At 35.5% G+C, this 16,861-nt stretch overlaps 1 pseudogene; it reads right to left on the reverse strand.

Moving 5' to 3' along the window:
• Positions 1–455: 455 nt before the first annotated feature.
• On the reverse strand, positions 456–16,413 carry LOC114945632 (uncharacterized; annotated as a pseudogene).
• Positions 16,414–16,861: the final 448 nt, after the last annotated feature.

The following is a 16,861-nucleotide window of genomic DNA, read 5'->3' on the forward strand; positions in this document are numbered from 1 at the left end:
GCGTATCAGTACAGAGTAATATGAATTGATTTTCAGTTTTTCACGGTTCCTAGTAAACGCACCGAATAATTTTACTTTTGAAAATTTTATGCTTTTTTTGAAACAATCAGTAGAAAATAAATAAAAAATAATACAAATAGATATTAAAATATGAAATAGTTATAGAGATGTAAAAACATGAGATGCATTACTAATAGATAATTTGGATAGTCTCCGAAATTTACATCCATCGAATTTAACATCAGAAAATACATAATATGAGGTGCGTCATTTGTTGAGCTGTGATTTTTAGAATATTTATAAAAACATGATTTATGAACTATGTCTGATCGGCAACCTAATTTTTATTTTTAGAAGGACGAGAAAAAAAGAAAAAGGAAAAATTTTATGTATAATGTTATTTTATTAAAAAAGTTTATTAAGCATTGACTATTTTTGAAGATGATAAATCATCATCACTGGAAGGAACGTAACATCGTAAAATAAGACATCGATGTTTTCAAAACCTTTAAAAAATAACAAGTCTCTCGCATATATTCTTTAACATAATTGCAAAGTGTTATGTATATAAATAATTGTACAATTATAATACAAATGTACAATTTTACTTTACCGCTCCGTAATTTTCAATTGATAAGGTCATGAGATTGCCAGCAGTTATTTTGCAGGGTGTCATCGTTCTGTTCAAAATTAGAAGAAGGATCTTTCTACATCTTCGAGAAGTATAGTACCATCTTCCTTTGCAACTATAATGCAAAAAGATTCATATTATTTTGAATATAAATAGTAATAAAAATTATATTTTTTTAAGCGTTATGCTTTTTCAATGCAAAGAATACAAGAAAATTTTCTGATAATTTAACAAAAAATACTAAATTATGGCGTAACTGTTCGCGCATTACGAAAAAAATTGATTAGAAATGATTTACAATAAATAATTTAAATAAATTCAAAGAAATTCTAACATAGATTTATATGGAATTTCGCTGGAATCCAAAAGAAATTGGACCTGCCAAAATTGTAGAAAGAGATGGATGAATTTGCCCGATATAAACAGACAAAGGTGATGCAACAGCGATCGTATGTAAATTCATTAATATCTGGAAGACAAATTTAACTAATCAAATCGAATTTTATTTTGTCTCTAATTCAAGGATTAAATGATTTTAGAGGATGTACTCGTATATGCAATGTTACAATTAAGTTATACTCAAAATTGCTTATGATATATTCCTGTTGTTGCTGCAAAGAAAAATATCATTGTTCATACCTGTATACCGGATATAGTGCTAGAAAGTATCACTGCATAAATAGTGAACAGAAACATATTTGCAAATAAGGACTCGAGCAGTTTGGCAAATCTGCAAAATCACAAATATCAATGTGTTACAAATAATTTACAAGTAATCATGGAAAATACTCATTTGGAGCAAACATTAGTTGTTTAGTTAATAATAAACCATTAGGAAGATAGAAAGAGGGAAAGAAAGAGAAAGAGAAAAGAAGATTAAGCATTTAACATGTACTCTGCTAAATGAAGATGCCTACGTAGGCAGTCCAGTGCGAAGTCATAATTGTCATCATCGATTTTTTTTACTTCCAGACGAAAATTGGCGTCATTATTTTTGCCAATGTTCTCTAGCATGTGTCTAGAAGCGTATTCAAGTGTTGGCACAAGATACTCTTGTTTCAATTTTTTAATATCGAGCCATTATTTGATGTCGAATATCCTTACCCAATAGTCGCGAACATTCCGCAATTTAATAATATTATCAAGTTTGTTGAGACATCTATATCCTACAATACACTCTGTATTTTTTACCGAGGAAACAATCATTTCTGAGATCTTACTTATATATGGAATAACAAAGAATTTTTTATTAACTGAGTCCTTTTCTATAATTTCGGTTCTTTCTATGTTGGCCTGTCTCTTTATAATGCTTTTTTTAGATATGATGTGTTCTATCCGCCGATTAATTTTGTTAAAGATCAGATCAAGAGGGTAACCACTGCTTATGAGTATATTAATGATTAACTCCAAATTTTTATTAAAATATTGTGGGTGTGATAACAACAGACTTCTATCTACAAGGTTGTATATTATTCCAATTTTATGGCATAATGGGTGGTTTGAATAAAATGATAAAGTCCTTCCTGAGAAGGTTTCTTTTTGATACCAGTCTATGTATATTGTGCTATTAATCATTTTAAGTGATGAATCTAAGAAATTCAAGCTACGATTAACCTCTTGTTCCACCGTGAATTTAAGTCTATCGTGATAGTTATTAAAATTATTAACTATCTGAGTCATATTAATCATAGAAGTGGCCAGTATTATGTCATCCACATAACGGAAATAAAACAAACATTTTAAATGTAACGCTTTAAGAACTGTATCCTCAAGATCTTGCATAACCAAGTCAGCTATAATTGGTGATAACGGAGACCCCATAGGGGTCCCAAAAGTCTGTTTGTAAATTATGTCATTAAATGTAAAATATGTAGAGGTCAATATGAATTTTATACCACATAAAAATTCGCTTTTCGGTATTCTAGTATTTATTTCAATGTGATCCCATCTATCGTTAATACCGTTAATCGCAAGATTCAGAGGTACGTTCGTAAATAAAGAAACCACATCTAAAGAAAACATCCTATCGTTCTCATCAATCTTTTTATCAGACAACATGCTGTACAACTCAAAACTATTATTGATATGACTTTTCGCTTTGGGTAGGCTGGTTTGTAAGATGTTTTGTAAAAAAGAAGCCAGCGAGTGTAAAGCTGTATCAACCGATGAAACTATGATTCTAACTGGTGCAACGTCTTTTCCTGTGCCGAAACGCCAAGTTCGGACAGGGGAGCGTTCAATTTAAAGATTCTCCAAGATTAACTAATAAACGGAAAAAAATCGGTATCAGAAGAGTTAATTCTACGCCCTTAGGGGCGTTCATTAACTCGCGGTAAAGTTGGGCGCCAGGCGCGTGTGAACGCGCCACGATAATACTGTGAACGGTACTTAACGTCTCTTTTCCAAAAGTCATACAGAGTCGCGGGTCTATAGGAGTGATGGGTCTATGGTCGAGAGAGAGGTATAAGAGACATACCGTGGTGTTAGAGTTTGACAGATAATATATTTGACATTTAGGATTTACAATTTGACATCGGATACATACAATCGGACAATAAAATTATGTAACAAACAGTAAGATATAACTTGCGGTATTGAAACGAAAAAAATATAATATCATAAGATATACGGGTAACGGTATTTTCGGAATTGACTTATAACATCAGAATTAATTATACACGGTGAAAACATATCTATCAGTTCACCTTAACCGGATAATGCTAAAAAATCAACGTAGATGTGAACTAAACTATTTCAAGGCCGAGCAGTGGCAAATGCAAGATCACAAATACATGGTTAGAAAGATTAAAGTAATCAAGAAAATACTATGAGCAGACGAGATTGTTTAGTTCTACTACCATAGGAATAGACGAGGCGAGAAAAAAAAGAAATTGCATTTAAACTCGAATACGTCCTGCAAATAAGCACCCGAGAATCATTCGAGTCATAATAGCTATCTGAATTTTTTCTTCAACAAAATTGGACGTCATTAATTTTCGCCATCTCTAGCATGTCGTCGCATTGTAAGGTCTCTTTGCAAAGATACTCTGTTTCAATTCTCATATCGCCTTATTATGCAATATCCTAACCAATAGTAGCGAAACCGCTCTAAAATATTACAAGTTGTTAGAAATATGACAATCGTCTGTATTTTACCGAGGAACTATCAATCTACTATAGGAAACAAAGATAACTAGCCCTTTCTAATTCGGTTCTTTCTAGGTTGGCATGATCTGTAATCTTTTTGATTGGTGTTCTACGCCGACCTCATTTTGTAGACCACGAAATAGAGGGACACTGCTTCTCGGTACTTTTTACCTCCATTTTTTAAATTGGGGTGATAAGCACTGCTAGTCTACACGGTGTTTTCCACTTTAGCCATTGGTGGTTTGAGTAATTATAAAGCCTTCTGGAATGTTTCTTTTTGATACAGTGATTTCCTCGGGTTCTTCGCGCTTCTTTCATGACCTCTAAGAATCAACACGGATAGCCTGGCTGGCCCTCCGCTGATTAAGTCAGCCTGTGGTTTATTTAGTCCGGATATTACTATCTAGTATATTCATACAATGTCCAGTGGATATTCAATTAATACGGAAATAAATGCAACATTTCGATGTACGCCTTTAGAACTTCTCCTCAAGATCTTGCTACCTCATGCTCACTTTGGTGCGGACCCTACGGGTCCCCAATCTTCTCTTGCTGGCAACTCGTCCATACTCTAAATATGTAGTCATTAATAAGTTTCTCCGCAATCGCTTTCGTATCTAGTTTTATTCATGTATCCCACTATCGTGAACCGTCGATCGCAGATCAGGGTACGTTTGAAGCAATTACCCACAAAGAAAACACATGTATAAATCTCGATCGCACCTGCCCGAAAACTCAAAACGCTTATGATTCGCCTTCCGCTTGGGTAGGCTTCGCTTTAGTGTGAACGAGCCCAGTGGATTTTAGGTAATCCGTACGCTTTTGTAAGGAGAGAATCACTACAACGTAATTTATAATATTCCTTTTTTGAGATGTAATCTTCCTTAAGCCATTTCTTCAACAACTCATTCAATTCATTTTCTATTATTTTGCACGGATTTTTTTAAACAATAGTGTATGTGTTGACATCTTTTAATACGTTTTCCATTTTACTAGTATAATAAGATCTCTCCATTGCAACCGTAGCGTTACCCTTGTCCGCGCGTGTGAATAGAATATTCGGATTATCTTCGAAGCAAAATTGCGATTTTTAAGAACTTGTAAAAATAACGATATTTTTCCTACACATTTGGAAAGATTTTGCCACATAAAATTTAATGTTTTTCATCACAGATCGATCAAAAGACTAGAGAACATGTTGTACAAATTCAAAACAAATGCGATGAACATTGAAATCTTTGATTTGCATAGATAGGTAGAATCATTACATAATAGGATTTTTAATCTCACCAACAAATTATTTAATCTGTATGTGATTGTTAGTGCAAGCTCACGCTTATTTAAATTAATGATTGATTTAATTATGCTTCATTATTTCACTTTATTTTGTTCGTCAAGATTATAATATTTGCTGATAATCGATTCGGCGTGCAGATTACAACTGACTCATTTCTTCAGTGTCGGCTTATGCCCTATTACAATTTCTCGCATTTCCCACCTTCTCGTTACTTCCGTACATATGCCCGTCACGTGTAAACGGTCCTAGTCAAACCTATACATCCCGCCCACCAATTAATGTTAATTAATTTCGTCAATTGTCATCAGAAATCGGTAACTTACACAATTTGCCAATAGCTCTCTTATATGTTCCGTTTGCAGTTTTTAATGTAACTACGCGTATGATGGGTTTCGACTACCCTACCTAACTTCCATTTTAACGGCGCGGCATTGTTGTCTTGAATTAAAACAATATCGTTCACTACTATGTTCAACTTTTCATGTCTCCACTTGATTCTACTTTGTAAGGAAGTTAAATATTTCTTACTCCATCGACTTCAAAAATCTCGCGTGATCTTTTGCACTAGCTGCCAACGATCGAGACGGTTGATTGGCACGTCACTTGTGTCAATGTCTACAAGACTAGTCAACGGTTCTCCGATAAGAAAATGCCCTGGTGTGAGCGGCTGGAGATCTGCGGGTGTGGAAGGCAATTGGCAAATAGGGCGCGAATTTAAGCATGCCTCGATTTGAATTAACGCTGTCGATAATTCTTCGAACGTTAATAACCTTTCACCGATGATGCGTTTCAAGTTGAAATTTGCAAGACTTCACGCCTGCTTCCCAAATTCCCCCCATATGAGGTGACGATGGTGGGATAAATTTCCACTCGATATTGTTAGGATTGCATATTTCCGTATTTATATCTTGAGCTCTTTCTTTGACGAGTTGTTACATTTCGTTGATTTCATTTTTTGCACTCACAAAATTTGTCGCGTTGTCACTATAAATGCGTTGTGGACAACCTCGACGACCGATAAATCGTCTGAGTGCTGCGATGAACGACGCAGAGCTCAAATCACTAACTGCCTCCAAATGTATTGCCTTTGTTGTGAAGCAAATAAATAACGATATGTAGGATTTGATAGTTTTCCTACCGCGACCCTTGATAGCTAACGTTTTAATTGGCCCAGCAAAATCAACTCCGGTCACCAAGAATGGACGCTTTGGAATTACGCGATCTGCGGGTAACTGTCTCATCAATTGTGATAATGCCCTTGGTTTATTCCGAAAGCAGATCACGCAATTGTGGACAGTTTTCTTCGCGACATTCTTCCCTCCAATCGTCCAATACCTTTGACGAGTGGAGTATAGTAATGCTTGTGGGCCAGCATGTAGCAATCTGAGATGCCCACGTTGGAATAGCAATTTCGTGAAATTGTTCTTTGAAGGCAATAAGATAGGATGCCTTTTATTAAAAGTTATTAACGCGTTTTTGAGTCTACCGCCCACCCTGAGAATACCTTTTTCGTCAAAAAACGGGTCAAGTGGAAGCAGTCTACTATTTGATTCAACACGTCCTCCTTTTATTATACTTGATAATTCATTTGCAAAATGAATTTGTTGAATTGATATAATTAAGGCTCGATGAGCATTGCAAATCTCACCTATCGTCAAATAACCACGCTTACGTTCCGTGTGATTACTTAATTTCGCGTTAAAAACAAATCGGAAAATCCATGCTATTATGCGTTCAATTGTTGATAGCGACGAATGATTGTTCAGTAACGTCTGAATTGTTTGTCTTGAATTATTCGTATGCAACGTTACTCGTGATTCCGACAGTTCTTCGGAGTGAATGACCGTTATTTCCTCCGGCGAAAGGTTTGCCAATTGCGTTCCACACAGTGAATAATTATCAACATCTGATAATTATTCAGAGCCTTCCCACCAGAGCTTACATAGTTTTAAGTTATTGAGTCCCGTACCGCGTGAAATTAAATCGGCCGGGTTTTCGGCGCCACTGACATGACGCCATTGGATAGCGGGAACGACTGAATCTCGGCCGTTCTGTTCGAGACAAATGTTTTTTGGCGCGACGGATTGCCGGAAATCCATGCAAGAGTTATTGTAGAGTCGCTCCATGCGTATATTCCATCTAATTCAATTTTTAAAGCTTGTGTAACATTTTTAATTAATCGAGTCAAGACTACGGCTCCGCAAAGCTCCAATTTTGGTATCGTAATTGTCTTATTTTTCACGGGTGCCACTCGCGATTTTGAGCACAATAGATGTGAGACACAGTTATTGTCATTATCAATAGTTTGTAGATAGACGCATGCTCCGTATGCTTTCAACGAGGCGTCGCAGAATGCATGTAAATAAAATTGATTCGCATTGGAGCACAAGATGACTCTACGCGGGATTTCGATTGCATGTATTTTCTTTAGATCGTCCGCATACGCATCCCACGCTTGTTGAATCTCGTGCGTCAGCTGATCATCCCAATTTAAGTTCGAGGACCATGTCCCTTGCATGATCAACTTAGCACAAATTGAAATAGGACTAATTAAACCTAACGGATCGAACAGTTTTGAGATTGCCGATAGTACTTCGCGTTTTGTTTTAATAGAATTGTTTATCAGTTGACTGGAAAAGTGAAAGATATCGCGTTCAGGATTTCAATTTAATCCCAATGTTTTTATGGTATCTACAGTGATCGTGACCGACGACGATTCTTCGTCCGAATCAATCGTTGCAAATTTATTTACGATTTCTTTGCAATTCGAATGTAATTTATGAAGTTCGAATCCGTCGCTATTTAGCAAATTCTTTAATTGTGCAATTAAATTGATTGCGTCAGTCGTGCACTTGACGCCTGTCAAAATATCGTCGACATATAAATCATTTAATAGTACATGTGACGCTTCGCTAAAGTCACTGATTGCATCGCCAGCCAATTGTCTAACGCACCGTATCGCTAAAAAAGGCGCGCACGCTAGTCCGTATGTTACGGTGTTTAATTGAAATTCTTGTATAGGATCGCTCGAAGAGAATCGCTACACGATTCTTTGATAGTTTCTATCTTTTTTGTGTACCAAAATTTGTCTGTACATTTTTCTAAGATCGGCTGTGATTGCTATTGCGTGCAATCTAAATCGTAAAATTATGTCGATTATGTTGTCTTGCAAAGTTGCTCCCATCATTAGTGTATCGTTTAATGAAATTCCTGATGTAGTTTTGGCAGATCCGTCAAAGACTACTCGCAATTTAGTTGTAGTGCTTAATTCGCGGAGCACGCCATGATGTGGCAGATATGTCCGTAAATTCGTATCGCAGCAATCGGTAATCCTTGACATATGATTCAGTTTGATATATTCTCGCATGAAATTTGAATATTGTCTGTGAAATTACTGATTGCGTTAGAATTTGCGTTCTAAATAACATAATCGCTTTATTGCTATTTCTCGCGACTTGCCTAATTGAGCCTCGTTTGTTCAGAAAGGCAGTCTAACAATAAATCGTTTTGACGTGTCTCGAATTTGTGTATTTATGAAATGATTTTCACACGCTTGCTCTTTTGTTGACAATTTTGTATTCTGGTTATCTTGGTATTCCTCTAACTCCCAGAATTTAAGCAGCGTATTGTTGATGGTTTCATTCCTGACAAATAAACACGTATGGGCATTCGAAGGTTGACGATTTATCGATCAACTAACGACGAAATTCTCCGAAATTGAACCTGATATAATCCAACCTAATTTGCTGTTCTGTAACGTTGGTAGATCTTTACCGAGCTCAATTTTCCCAGTTTGCAATAGAGACATAAAAAATTCTGCACCTATTAGTACGCCGATCTTGCCGAGACTAACAAAGAACGGATCCGCCATTTTAAGATTTTCAGGAATTGATAATTGCGACGTTTGAATAGAAAATGATGGTAAATTTTTTGTTATTTTGGGAACAACTAAACAACACACATTTACATTGTGATTTTGGTTAGACTACTTATAATAATTATTTTTGAATCACGGGGATTACGATTGACCGGGTTGGTCAAGAGTCAGGCTGGCCGAGCTGTAGGCATTTTTATATATTTTATTTTATCGCGAAGTACATTTAGCCGTGTATAAGAAAAAGGAAAACGAGAGAGACGTTGATTTATTTTATTTATATTTTCGTCTACTTGTCCTTCGACCGGTTTAATTTAATGTGTTATTACATTTTTATTTATTTGTGCGACCGTAAACCGAATCTCTCTCGTTCGCCAAAGTTATTGTTTTTTGTGAAGACTAAACGATTTAAGCTGTTTAAATGAAAACTGCTCCGATTGGTCCTATACTTTGGGGTGGGAATACTTTTTGGACAACGCGTATAAATATGGAGATCTTCGAGAGAAAAGAGAATCATAATCATAGTCATCATTCTGGCGGCGTTAACTACAGCGAAATCTCCGGCGTCTGTAACGACTCTACGATATATATATAGAGGATCGCAATAAATACATTTTTTAACTGGAACATAATACATATATATATCACTAATCTTTAATCCACATCCTGATTGAATTAATAATCTGAGCAATATTCATCTGTGTAGAATCTGAGGACCGAGCATCTGTCGACGACGATATAAAGGCCATCGCCAACATCTGCAACCGTGTTTTATTACGCAATTCATGTCGTTCAAACCATTAATAGACTCATGAATATCTTCTAATTTTAAATTTAATTTTTTACACGCTTCCATCGTTATAAAGTTAGTTTCGCTCGCGCTATCTAATAAAATTCGTAATTGTCCTTTACCTCCTCGAACGTTTACAATCGCAGTCGACATTAAAACTTCCTTCCGTTCTCGCTCAGTAAATGACACACGGACGCACCGCTCGTTGAATCGCTGACCCTCGCCTCTCGATCAGACCCGACCGCTCCACCTGCAGCGCCCGACGACTTTTCCGCATTTCCCATCGCCTTCTTGGTTGAATTCGTTGTGGAACTCGCGCCTTCGCTGATCGGATGACAGCGTATTGCGTCGCTCTCCGCATTTACGACACGAACTCGCCCTGCACTCCTTGACGAGATGGTCGTTTCGAAGGCAATCGATGCATAGTTTCCTCCGTCTCACTTCTTGAAGTCTGTCTTCGGTAGGTAAGCGCAAAAACTCGCTGCACGTGTAAATTAGATGTTGTCCCTGGCACCAATAGCACCTTCCTCCTTGAATAGTTGTCGATAACGAGGTTTTAGGCTGCGATTTTGCATGGAACAAACTTTGTTTATTTCCGTCGTTCCTCTCGTGACCATGAGTCTTCCTGTTCGTCAAGTCTTTGACTTCGTTCAACGATGCCCGCTTTAACACTTAACATCGTCGTTGTAAAAAGTCTGTCATTGTAGTCGTTGTAATATCCGTCATTTCTTCGATGTGTTCCTCCCAACGTCCCCTTGTGCTGCTGTCCAAGTTTTTCTCAATTAAATAGATTATTAGTTCTCCCCACGCTTCCGTCGGAAATTTCATTGATTGCAAAACCCGTAAATGCTTGTGAACGTGATCCAACAATTCTTGAATTGCAATAGTTGATTCTCGATGAACTCGTGGTAATTTAAATAAGCATTGAATATGCCGTTTGCGAATCGCTCTCTCGTCTTCGTATCGTTTCTTCAGCAACTTCCAGGCAATCTCATAATTCTGATCGGATATATCAATCGACTCGATTATTTTTGCTGCAGAACCGCTCAACGATCTGACTAAGTATTGATGTTTCTGCACATTGGATAGTTCGCTCTCGTGTATCAAGTTTTTGAATGTATCAGCGTACCGTTTCCATTCTTCGATGGTTCCGTCGAATGTCGGTAACTTGATGATTGGCAGTTTAACGTGAGGTTCTCGCACCGAACCTGATTGCACACTTAAACGCTCCAAAATTCGCATTTGTTGTTCTAATATCTGTGATAGCGTACTTCCACCACTCGTCTCATTAGATTGTTCCGACAACTGTCTTATAATAATGGCTTGCTGCTCCAAGACCTGTGATAGCGTACCGTCGTTTTCTTGATTTCCATTACTGGATATCGATGCGGGAGATTCCGGTTTAAATTTCTCGATGACTTGTAACAGCAATGCCTTGACGGAAAAATATTGCTCGTCAAAATCCATTTCCTCTGTCAAATCTCTAGTTTCACAGTCTTCTTCCGGCACTATCACAATCAATTGTTGTACAATGGTCTGAAATTTTACGTACGCTTCCTCCAAATTCCGAAGACGTGACTCGACTTCTTCTCGCGTTGTTCTGCACTCATTTTGTCCACTAATTATTGCTTCATCACGGTCACAATCGTTAAATTGAATTTCGATCTCAAAATGATCAAAAAACGGCTCAACAACACAAACTTTAGTCTCACCTCAATAGACTGAGAAATGTCAAGGATACGACGACACCAACGGTCGTCACTCAACGTTTCGCTGATTTGTATCGAATGGAATGTTACAGCGATCAATAGAATGGAATATTATTGCAAATCAGCTAACAAATAGTATGATAGCACAAATAGTTTAATTGTTAATAACAATTGTTAATAGCACAGAATTGTCTCAATATTAATCACGCGCACACGCGTGATCCGGCTCGAAGGACCATATAAAATGTATGTGATTGTTAGTGCAAGCTCACGCTTATTTAAATTAATGATTGATTTAATTATGCTTCACCATTTCACTTTATTTTGTTTGTCAAGATTATAATATTTGCTGATAATCGATTCGGCGTGCAGATGACTCATTTCTTCAGTGTCGGCTTATGCCCTACCACAATTTCTCGCATTCCCCACCTTCTCGTTACTTCCGTTTCTACATATGCCCGTCACGTGTAAACGGTCCTAGTCAAACCTATACATAATCGTTTACCTGTGCACGCGTGGAATAGAATCTTTGAACATCACAATATTGCCTTTAAAAATTGTCATAACAGATTGTTTACTGCACACGAAAAGAAATTTAATTGGCTTAAGAGAAAACAACATTACAAGTATATCAACAACATCAAACCCATAGATATATATTGTTTTTTACACTATGAAACCTCACAACCGACAAAAATATCAAAAAATTCTCCTAGGGCAATCACTAATGATGCTGGGGAGATTAGTATACACATAGAAGCCAATAAATTTCTTAATGATATAATTCATCTTTTGGAAAATACAAATAAAAAATAGTTTATCAATCTGTCCAATATAGATATTCCTCCTAACGTCTCTAATCTGTTGCAAATGAGTGATAATTTCTGCCTCCCAAACATTAATAAAAAAATAGCGATACACGAATTTATCAAAGACATAGAGAGTAATCATAAACGGAATAATATTAATAATCTCACAACTATTAGAAATATCGCGATTCCAAAATTTGCACAACTTCTCAACACTAATGATAAAAATGACTTAATTAAAAAAAAACTACTTTGTTCACACAGAGATTCAATAAAATTTTGCAAAGATAATCCGAATATTCTATTCACACGCGCGGACAAGGGTAACGCTACGGTTGCAATGGAGAGATCTTATTATACTAGTAAAATGGAAAACGTATTAAAAGATGTCAACACATACACTATTGTTAAAAAAAATCCGTGCAAAAAAATAGAAAATGAATTGAATGAGTTGTTGAAGAAATGGCTTAAGGAAGATTACATCTCAAAAAATGAATATTATAAATTACGTTGTAGTGATTCTCTCCTTCCAAAAGCGTACGGATTACCTAAAATCCATAAGGAAAACTATCCAGTTAGAATCATAGTTTCATCGGTTAATACAGCTTTATACTCGCTGGCTTCGTTTTTACAAAACATCTTATAAACCAGCCTACCCAAAGCGAAAAGTCATATCAATAATAGTTTTGAGTTGTACAGCATGTTGTCTGATAAAAAGATTGATGAGAACGATAGGATGTTTTCTTTAGATGTGGTTTATTTATTTACAAACGTACCTCTGAATCTTGCGATTAACGGTATTAACGATAGATGGGATTACATTGAAATAAATACTAGAATACCGAAAAGCGAATTTTTATGTGGTATAAAATTCATATTGACCTCTACATATTTTACATTTAATGACATAATTTACAAACAGACTTTTGGGACCCCTATGGGGTCTCCGTTATCACCAATTATAGCTGACTTGGTTATGCAAGATCTTGAGGATACAGTTCTTAAAGCGTTACATTTAAAATGTTTGTTTTATTTCCGTTATGTGGATGACATAATACTGGCCACTTCTATGATTAATATGACTCAGATAGTTAATAATTTTAATAACTATCATGATAGACTTAAATTCACGGTGGAACAAGAGGTTAATCGTAGCTTGAATTTCTTAGATTCATCACTTAAAATGATTAATAGCACAATATACATAGACTAGTATCAAAAAGAAACCTTCTCAGGAAGGACTTTATCATTTTATTCAAACCACCCATTATGCCATAAAATTGGAATAATATATAATCTTGTAGACAGATGTCTGTTGTTATCACACCCACAATTTTTTAATAAAAATTTGGAGCTAATCATTAATATACTCATAAGCAATGGTTACTCTCTTGATCTAATCTTTAACAAAATTAATTGTCGGATAGAACACATCATATCTAAAAAAAGCATTATAGAGAGACAAGCTAACATAGAAAGAACCGAAATTATAGAAAAGGACTCAGTTAACAAAAAATTCTTTGTCATTCCGTATATAAATAGGATCTCAGAAATGATTGTTTCCTCGGTAAAAAATACAGAGTGTATTGTAGGATATAGATGTCTCAACAAACTTGATAATATTATTAAAGCACAGAAAGATAAAACTAAACATCCATGCAATTCGAATGTGGTTTATAAGATCAGTTGCAATAATTGTAATGCATCTTATGTAGGCCAAACGAAGAGGCAATTACAGACGAGACTAAAAGAACATAAAAATAATATCAGGTTGGACTCAACGAAATATTCAGTAATTTCTGAACACATAAGAAATGAACACCATACATTTAATTGGGATAATATAAAGATTCTGGACAACGAAAATAATTATTATAAAAGACTCATTTCTGAGATGCTACATATTAAAGAACAAAAAAATGGGCTAAATTTAAACAAAGATACTGAGTTACTTAGCGAGTCATATTTTGATATTTTGGATAAATTAGCGAACAATAAATAATAATAAGACAAATAGGACATTACGGTTTAAACATAGGTATTAGATCATGTATAAACACTCACACTCTCTGATCAAGTAGAGTTTAAAATGAGCTGTCTTTTTATATTGTTGGTTTGTCTTGTGTCATCTTCAATAACTTTTTAAGACGTTAAAATTGTCAAGAAGGACGATGTTAGGTAAGCATATTGCTAATTGTTGGGGATATATATTGTAATTTCGACATACGTTAATCGTTAATTTTTTATTAATCGCAGCGCCTACGGAACGTTTTAATTTCTCGCTTATTAACGACGAAACTTTTCGAGATCTGAATAAAATCAAAGATCATATCGAGGCGAACATTGGTTCGACATTTTTCCTACACATGATGGATTGAAACACGCGTTAACTGCTCATAAACTCTCGACTCTGAAGAACTAAAATTAAATTTCGACATTATATGAATTTTTTTATGATTTTATATCTTAATAATATACTGAAGACCGCGTGCGGTTGAAACGTTTATTTTAGAATGACTGTATTTTTGCGTTAGTTTTAATATTCAATGATTGTAGCTAAATAATTTATACATGAAATAAATGTTATTTGATTGAACAACTTGAATAATTGCTCGATAGTTGGCCTTGCATTTATCACTTTTTGTTTAAAAATATTGATTTAGAATAAATATTATTTGTAAATAATTAACCATTGGAGGAGTGGAAAGAGAGAGAAAAGAAAAATGTACTCTGATACGTGAAGATGCCGACGTAGGCAGTTTAGTGCAATGTCATAATTGTCATCTTGTATTTTTTTTATGTCTAGATGAAAATTGGTTTCATCATTTTTGCCGATGTTCTCTAATATGTATCTAGAAGCGTGTTAATGTGTTGACGCAAGATACTTTTGTTTCAATTTTTTAATATCGAGCTATCATTTGATACCGAATATCCTTACCCAATAATTGAGAACATTCTGCAAATATGCTGGATCACAGTATAAAATAAGCTATCAACAGCAACTATGATAATGAAATGAGAGTACATTGCTAGAGAACATTAACAAGTTCTTCAACATTAGTGGAACATTAACAAATAAAAATGCTGATTCCATTTTTTTGCCGTATTCAACATTATAAGGCAAACTCGATATTTTTGATGAAGATGATTTTGTTGTATTTTCGATACCATTTTCTCACTAGCACCATGATGACAGGCTTCAATAAGTGTGATAATCCCGCAAAAAAAATGAATACTATAGAAATTGATAACAACACATATCTTACAAATGAGAATTCCTATAATAAATAATTAAAATTAATACAATAAATTAAATACAAATTGTTACACATTTTCTCTATTTTTTAAAAAAGAACAAATATATTGAAACGTCTACTATATGTAAAGAAAAAAATCTACAGGGCATAAAAGCGATATCCCAAAATTGTAATTTTATCAGTTACATTTTTGAACTACAATATCTTCCTAAATCCTTCCCGATATTAATACATACCCGAATAAATTTTCGTCATAGATTGTCCGTATTTAGTATGTCGTTGCGAAATAGTCTTCTCAATCTCTGTGTTCAGCGAAAGCCAATCTCCTTCTATCTTTTTAAAACAGGTCTTTATCTATAAATATATACTCACAATTTGTTTTTGTATAGGACTACATCAAATATTGATAATTTTATGATTAATCACATTATTAATAACATATTAATTACACCACTGAATTTGTGTGACTTAATATATCTACTTTCTCACTGTGTATTATCATGATTATTAACTGAACGCTGCATACTATAGTGAGAACTATGGCCGGCACAGACTCGAATACATCGTCAATGTCGATTGAATCGTTTAGCAGATATAATCCCTATATTTAAATAAATATATCGTGAAAATTGGGAGAGAAGGACAACGTATAATTAATTTCCTCTATACAAGAAGTGACTTTAATAAATTCTTTATGCGTGACAAACGCTTTAAGAGGACGCGATATATTAAAGGTGCAATGAGGTACCTGGGGTATAACTATACTGAAGGAGAACATAAATCGTAAAGCGCAGACAGTTTTTGCCGATCGTTTGATATGGCCATAATCTTATCAATGTCGTGAATATCCTAGGTAACGCGTAATAACGACTTTGCGAAATGCTTTTTTGTGCGGCCATCGTCCAGAAATACTAGGCGCACGAGCAACGATTCTTTATAAATTCACTAAAAAGTCCAGACTTTTCCCCCCGGGGACATTAACAATTCCTTATGTTCCGCGTATGACCGTACTTCTTCTGTCATTACAATAATAAGGATGCAATTATTTTTCTATAGCGTGTAATTATATATTCTCTCTCTTCTTTTCCCTCTCATTATTATGTCTAAAGCCTTGCCTAAGAATGTAACGGCGTGGCCGTTACTAACGCCTCGCGGGCCGATCACCCGCCCGCCACTTGAGGCTATGGCGCCTAAGGCGCCCCTAAGCACAAAAACATAACTGATACACGGGTCACCCTACCCCAGGGGCGCCCCACTACAACCCCCAGAGGCGCCCCACTACGACGCCGGCGTTACCCCCACCACAGCCTCGATATAGAGTGGGGGAACCGCCGGCAGGGTATATAA

This window comes from Nylanderia fulva, unplaced genomic scaffold (assembly GCF_048542155.1).
Source record: "Nylanderia fulva isolate GAGA-0341 unplaced genomic scaffold, ASM4854215v1 Scaffold322, whole genome shotgun sequence".
Taxonomy (NCBI): domain Eukaryota; kingdom Metazoa; phylum Arthropoda; class Insecta; order Hymenoptera; family Formicidae; genus Nylanderia; species Nylanderia fulva.